This window comes from Mastomys coucha, unplaced genomic scaffold (genome assembly GCF_008632895.1).
Source record: "Mastomys coucha isolate ucsf_1 unplaced genomic scaffold, UCSF_Mcou_1 pScaffold1, whole genome shotgun sequence".
Classification (NCBI taxonomy): domain Eukaryota; kingdom Metazoa; phylum Chordata; class Mammalia; order Rodentia; family Muridae; genus Mastomys; species Mastomys coucha.
In genome coordinates, this window is record NW_022196891.1 from 18,153,961 (window position 1) to 18,161,422 (window position 7,462).

The window sequence follows — 7,462 nt, forward strand, 5'->3', positions numbered from 1 at the left end:
AGATGGCGCCTACTTCCGCTGTCAACTCCTGGTAAACAACTGTTTGCGCATGTGCGTAGAGTGAAAGATGCCTAGCCACGGCCCATCCCGGGGCGTCACGTGGGGTGATGAGCAAACAGCCAATCATGGGCGGACACGCCGTGCTGTGGTGTATATAAGCAGTGCCGATTATTGGCTCGGCCCTTTTTTCCTCTGGATGAGGCAATAAACGCTTGCTGCAGAAGGATCCTAGTGTCCGTGTGTCTTCTTGCTGGCGAGACGACTGCGCGTGCAACAAGTCAGAGTTATTTTTACCTATATGTGTTGTGTCTTGTTGCTGTGACAAAATGCCAAACAAGGAAACCTAAGGAAGGACCGGTTTCTTTGGCTCATAGTTTGAGGGTACTGTCCACCATAGTGGGGAAGACATGGCAGTAGTGGGAAATAGCTGGCCACACTGCATCTGTGGTCAGGAGGCCGAGAGGGATAAGTGCTGGCTGGTTTTGTAGTTTTATTTAGTCTGAGACCCCAGCTTATAGAGTGCTGCCATCTGCATCCTTGGAGGGTCTTCTTAACCTCAGTTACACCTCTGTGGAAAAGGGCCCTCGCAGTTACATGCCTGCAGGTGTTTCTCTTAGGTAATTCCAAATCCTGTAATGATGAGGAGCCACCATGTCACCTAGAGATGAATGGCAAGCTGTGTAGATGGATGCAGTGACAGAGGGTGGGGTGGAGGCGGTGAGCCATTCAAAATACATGAAGTCATAGTGGAGGTTGGTATCAGGAGAGCTCAAGGAAAGAAGCAGAGGTTCCCATGGCAGATGTCAGGAAATCCAAGCAGACAGGATCACGAGGTGGGCCTGGGGGGGGGGGGGAATAGTGGCCACTGTCTTAGAGGACTCATAAACCAGATGAAATTAGAGTTTGATTTGTACTTTAAGTAAGTAGAAGGGTCATGAGTAGTAGGGCTGGAGAGACGGCTCAGTGGTTGACAGTGTGCACTGCTCTTGTAGAGGACTCGAGTTCTGTTCCCTGCACCCATGTCCGATGCTCTACTCTTTGTCCCTGTATTTCCTTTAGACAGGAGCAATTCTGGGTTAAAATTTTGGAGATAGGTAGGTGCCCCATCCCTCAATTGGGGGGCCATGCCTAACCTCTGGATATGGTCTCGACAGGTTCTCTCTCCCATCTGTGGGGTATTTCAGCTAATGTCATCACCATGGGGTCCTGGAAGGCTCTTGCTTTCCTGGCATCTGGGACTTTCTGGTTGCTACACCCAGTTCCTCACCCCCATTGCTACATACCTCTGTTCAACTTCCTGACCCTCTGCACATCTCTTCCATCTCTTTCCATACCTGATTCTGCCCCTCTTTTCCTCTTCTCCCCCTCTGTTCCTCCCAAGTCCCTCCCACCCTCTACTTCCTTTGATTATATTGTTCCCCCTTCAAAGTAGGTCTGAAGTATCAACTCTTTGGTCTTTCTTCCTCTTGAGCTACATGTTGTCTATAACTTGTATCATGGGTATTCCATGCTCCTTTGCTAATATCCACTTACCAGTGAGTACATACCATGTGTGTTCTTTTGTGACTGGGTTACCTCACTCAAGATGATATTTTCTAAATCCATCCATTTGCCTGCAAATTTCATGAAGTCATTGTTTTTAATAGTTGAGTAGTACTCCATTGTGTAAATGTAGCACATTTTCTGTATCCATTCTTCTGGACATCTGGGTTGTTTCCAGCTCTGGCTATTATAAATAAGGCTGCTATGAACATGGTGGAGCATGTGCCCTTATTACATGTTGGAGCATCTTCTGGGTATATGCCCAGGAGTGGTATAGCTGGGTCCTCTATGTCTAATTTTCTGAGGAACCACCAAATTGATTTCCAGAGGGGTTGTACCAGCTTGCAATCCCACTAGTAATGGAGGAGTGTTCCTTGTGGGGAGCTGTGAATCTTGAGAGGCATTCGCCATGGCAGGATGGCACCTACTTCCGCTGTTAACTCCTAGTGGACAACTGTTTGCGCATGTGCGTGGAGTGAAAAGGATGCCATGTCACGGCCCATCCCGGGGCGTTACGTGGGGTGGTGGGCGAACAGCCAATCATGAGCAGACACGCCACGCTGTGGGCGGATACGCTGCACTGTGGTGTATATAAGCAGTGCGGATTTTGGGCTCGACCTTTTTTTCCTATGGATGGAGACAAATAAACGTTGCTGCAGAAGGAACCTAGAGTGTCCGCGTGTCTTCTTCCCGGCGAGAAGACTGCGCGGGCTACAGTTCCTCTTTCTCCACATCCTTGACAACATCTGCTGTTACCTGGATCTTTGATCTTAGCCATTTTGACTGGTATGAGGTGGAATCTCAGGGTTGTTTTAATTTGCATTTCCTTGATGACTAAGGATGTTGAACATTTCTTGCCAATTTGAGATTCCTCAGTTGAGAATTCTCATTTTAGCGCTCTATCCCATTTTTTGATAGGGTTATTTGGTTCCCTGAAGTCTAACTTCTTGAGTTCTTTGTATATATTGGATATTAGCCTTCTATTAGATGTAGGATTGGTAAAGATCTTTTCCCAATCTTTTGGTTGCTGTTTTGTATGCTGCAAAATGCTGGGTCCTTTTTATGTACCTTGTCTGTTAGTCTATGTCTTTTTATTGGGGAATTGAGTCCACTGATAAGAGATATTAAGGAATAGTGATTGTTGCTCCCTGTTATTTTTGTTGTTAGAGGTGGAATTATGTTTGTGTGGCTATCTTCTCTTGGGTTTGTTGAAAGATTACTTTCTTGCTTCTTCTAGGGTGTAGTTTTGCTTCTTATGTTTATGTTTTCGATCTATTATCCTTTGTAGGGCTGGATTTGTGGAGAGATATTGTGTAAGTTTGGTTTTGTCATGGGATATCTTGGTTTCTCCATCTAAGGTAATTGAGAGTTTTGCTGGGTATAGTAGCCTAGGCTGGCATTTGTGTTCTTATAGGGTCTGTATGACATCTGCTCAGGATCTTCTAGCTTTCATAGTCTCTTTTGAGGAGTCTTGTGTAATTCTGATTGGTCTGCCTTTATATGTTACTTGACCTTTTTCCCTTACTGCTTTTAAAATTCTTTCTTTGTTTTGTGAATTTGGTATTTTGATTATTATGTGACAAGAGGATTCTGGTCCAATCTATTTGGAGTTCTGTAGGCTTCTTGTATGTTCATAGGCATCTCTTTCTTTAGGTTAGGGAAGTTTTCTTCTATAATTTTGTTGAAGATATTTACTGGCCCATTACATTGGGAGTCTTCACTCTCTTCTATACCTATTATCCTTAGGTTTGGTCTTCTCATTGTGTCCTGGATTTCCTGGATGTTTTGGGTTAGGAGTTCTTTTGCATTTTGCATTTTCTTTGACTGTTGTGTCAGTGTTTTCTATGGCATCTTCTGCCCCTGAGATTCTCTCTTCTGTCTCTTGTATTCTGTTGTTGATGCTTGCATCTATGGCTCCTGATCTCTTTCCTAGGTTTTCTATCTCCAGGGTTCTCTCCCTTCATGATTTCTTTGTTGTTTCTATTTCCATTTTTAGATCCTGAATGCTTTTGTTCATTTCCTTCACTTGTTTGTGTTTTTCTGTAGTTCTTTAAGGGATTTTTTTGTGTTTCCTCTTTAAGGGTTTCTACCTGTTTATCTGTGTTCTCCTGTATTTCTTTCTTTCTTTTTTCTATTAGTTCTGACCCATATTTAGGATATTCTAAAACCAAAACGATCAAGAAAAAAAGGACTCCAGACCAAAACTTTTCATGAGTATGGACATTAAACATCTTCAGCAGATTATCACCAAACTGCACCCAGCAGTTAAGAGGAAACTAGACATCACAATCAAATGGAACTTAGCTCAACATACAAATGTTGATTTCCCCACAAAGGTCTCTGGAAACAGAATAAAAGGCAGTCTTGTCCACACAGACTAGTCTAGACACAGTCTAGAACACACTTGGTCATATCCACAGACAGCACAGTGCCTAGAACACACTCAGTCATATCCACAGACAGCACAGTGCCTAGAACACACACAGTCATATCCACAGACAGCACAGTGCCTAGAACACACAGCCATATCCACAGACAGCACAGTGCCTAGAACACGCAGTCATATCCACAGACAGCACAGTGCCTAGAACACACACAGTCATATCAACAGACAGCACAGTGCCTAGAACACATGCAGTCATATCCACAGACAGCACAGTGCCTAGAACACACAAAGTCATATCCACAGACAGCACAGTGCCTAGAACACACACAGTCATATCCACAGACACAGCACAGTGCCTAGAACACACACAGTCATATCCACAGACAGCACAGTGCCTAAAACACACACAGCCATATCCACAGACAAGCACAGTGCCTAGAACACACACAGTCACATCCACAGACATGGCACAGTGCCTAGAACACACACAGTCATATCCACAGACACGGCACAGTGCCTAGAACACACACAGTCATATCCACAGACAGCACAGTGCCTAGAACACACACAGTCATATCCACAGACACAGCACAGTGCCTAGAACACACAGTCATATCCACAGACAGCACAGTGCCTAGAACACACACAGTCATATCCACAGACACGGCACAGTGCCTAGAACACACACAGTCATATCCACAGACACAGCACAGTGCCTAGAACACACTCAGCCATATCCACAGACAGCACAGTGCCTAGAACACACACAGTCATATCCACAGACACAGCACAGTGCCTAGAACACACACAGTCATATCCACAGACACAGCACAGTGCCTAGAACACACACAGTCATATCAAGACAGCACAGTACTCAGCCAGGGCCAGTGCCATTCATGACACTGAAGCAAAGCCCCTCAGCTCACATGAACATTAAAGGCAACTGCAAAAACCAGAAGTCCTCAGTGAAGCCAAGAGCAGAACATGCACATCTTGTCTCGTCTCTATCCAGTCAGGGTATCGGGAAGACTGGAAGGAAGAAGCAAACTGCTGTCCCTTCTTGCAGGTGATGTGACCTTTCAGGTGGACAATCTCTAGAAGTCTAGAAGTACAGGAACTAGTGCTGGAGCCGACAGAGTTCAGTAAGGCTGCAGCAGAGGTCACACTGGCAAAGCCAGTGTTCCTTCTACAGAAGAGCAATGAGCCCTTGAAGAGGGGATGAGGGTAGTAACTCCACTAGCGCACCGTCAGTAGGAAGAGCCTGTGATAAGTGCAAAGCTTGTAATCTTGAATTCTCCACATCCATTCTCCTTTCCTTTGGTCCACTCCTCCCTTGAAATCAGCAGGTTCTAAATAGTCCAGGCAGAGAGCAGCAGGCTGTGGGTTAATAAATGTGTCCTGCCATGAACAGGCCATGCGTGGTGAATTGACCCGTAAGGTGGACGTGTTGACAGAGGGACAGGTTGCAGGGTGAAATGGAGCCAGGGTCTCAGCAGTACATACCCAGGTAGGGCCGCCTTGGGGGTGGGGCACTCTGAGTTCTTCATCCTTACTGTCTGTGGCTGCAAAGGGGCGGCGCTTGATGTTGAGCTCATTGGCCACCCGGACCTCGGTGTAGAGCTTCAGCATCAGCAGCATCGTAGGGATCATGACTATGCTCTGCCACAGGAGTGGGGACTCGAAGTGCCTTCCAAACCAGAAGAGTATCCGTAATTTTGGCCACCAATAGGCACACGTGGGTGGAGAAACCGTTGGTGTCTGAGTCCTTCAGATGTCCCTGTATTGGGGTATGTACAGTACTACCCCTCCAAAGACCATGGCCCCAGTGGCCACCCAGGAAACCAGCCCGTGCAGCGGGACCAGAAGCCAACCCAAGCCTTCTGCTTCCATCGCCAGCACCAAAACTGTGCTGCCAGCCAGTGACGTCCACCTGGGGCTCTGAGTCCTAAAGCTGACTGTCACCTCCACAGGGCCGCTGCTATCCTGCACAATCACTCACCAACCTAACCAGCCACACCCACGCTAGTCGGTCTTTCTGTCCCTCAGTCCCAGCCAGAGGAACCTCCTGTATTTCTTTAAGGGAGTTGTGTGTACCCTTCTTAAAGTCTTCTATCATCATCATGAGATGTGATTTTTAAATCAGAGTCTTGCTTTTCTGGTGTGTTGGGGTATCCTGGGCTTTTTGTGGTGGGCTTGCTGTACTCGGTTCTGACGATGCCAAAAATCTCATCATCAGGTTATCTGTGGTGTTAGCCGGTCTTGCTGTCTCTGACTGTGGCTTGTCCCTCCTGTAAACTTGTGTGTCAGCACTCTTGGGAGACCAGCTCTCTCTAGGTGGAATTTGGGTATGGAGAGCTGTGGCACAGGGTGAGGTCCAGCTCAGACTGAAACTGGAAATATCCTGTCCCAGGCTGCTCCTTGGTTCCTTTGTCCTGAGGGCTCTGGGCGGATCACTCTTGGGCCAGCAATTTGAGCAGAAGCTGTGGTCTCACCTGTGTTCTCAGGTGTGTCAGCACTCCTGGGAGACCATTTCTCTCCCGGTGGGATTTAGGTATGGAGAGCTGTGGCACAGGGTCAGCTCCAGGCACGGATGGAAACCGGAAGCACACTGAGTTTTATCAGTCTCTATTGGGTTGCTGACTAATTGTTTATGGCTTGATATCCTGATATGGTTAAGGTGGTTTTTTAAAAATTTCATTTTATTTTTATGTACATTGATGATTTGACTGCATGTATGTCTGCGTGGCTATGTTGGATCTCTGGGAACAGGAGTTACAGAGTTGTGAGCTGCCACCTGAGTGCTAGGAATCAAACCCAGGTCATTTGGAAGGGCAGCCGGTGCTCTTAACCTCTGAACCATCTCTCCAGCCTCTGGGTAATTTTTTTTTTTTAATGTATAAAGTTGTTATTTATTTGATGGCAATGATAAGTTCACATCTTCTAAATGAAAGCATAAAAAATTTGATTTTGTTCTCTAACTTGATATAAAGCTAAAAGAGCTGAGAATTTGTTGAAGTGGCATTGAATAGGTGGTCAGTTTCCATAATGTCTCAGTTTTTGTCAGACTAATGGTTTATTTGTATGTTAGTGATTTAATTTACTACTACTACTACTACTACTACTACTATTATTATTATGTGCTGGGAATTGATCTTAGGACCTCACACCTCAGGATAGGCAAATGTTCTACCCCTGTGTGTGTTCAAAAGAATATTTAATTCTAGTATTTCTCAGGCATCTGTTAATTACTTAAACAGGGAATGATTTGTAGCTATAAGGCCTTGGTTAGTCGGTCTGATCTTGAATAGCAGATTTAAATTGACAGCTTATGAACAACTTATTGCTCGATTTTCTGAAGGCTGTGAAGGCGAAGGTCAGGGTTTTAGCAGTTTCTGTGTCTGCTGAGGGCCCATTTCCTGGCTCATAGGCAGATATATTTTCCTCCCTCCATCTCCTTTCTTTCTTTCTTTCTTTCTTTCTTTCTTTCTTTCTTTCTTTCTTTCTTTCTTTCTTTTCCTTTTGTCTTCTTGACAG

General features: G+C 45.5%; 1 pseudogene; it reads right to left on the bottom strand.

Moving 5' to 3' along the window:
• Window positions 1-5,417: 5,417 nt before the first annotated feature.
• LOC116069590 lies at window positions 5,418-5,818 on the bottom strand (annotated as a pseudogene).
• Window positions 5,819-7,462: the final 1,644 nt, after the last annotated feature.